Raw genomic sequence first — 209 nt, 5'->3', positions numbered from 1 at the left:
AGAGAGAGAGAGAGAGAAACAAGAAGAAGAAAAAAACGCCCAATAATGGAGGACGCCCCGCCTCCATCCGTGGGGTTACCATGGCAAACGGCGTCGACGTCACAATGGAAGGAACGCGCTCTATAAGTACCAGAGGTCTGCCGCGGCGGTTCGCGAGCTCGGATGTGTGTTCCCGAGGAGTGACACGTGCTGAAGATACAAAAAAAAAA

The sequence above is a fragment of the Morone saxatilis genome, unplaced genomic scaffold (assembly GCF_004916995.1).
Source record: "Morone saxatilis isolate NCDOM2014 unplaced genomic scaffold, NCSU_SB_2.0 Contig6, whole genome shotgun sequence".
NCBI lineage: Eukaryota > Metazoa > Chordata > Actinopteri > Moronidae > Morone > Morone saxatilis.
This window is presented reverse-complemented; position numbering follows the sequence as displayed.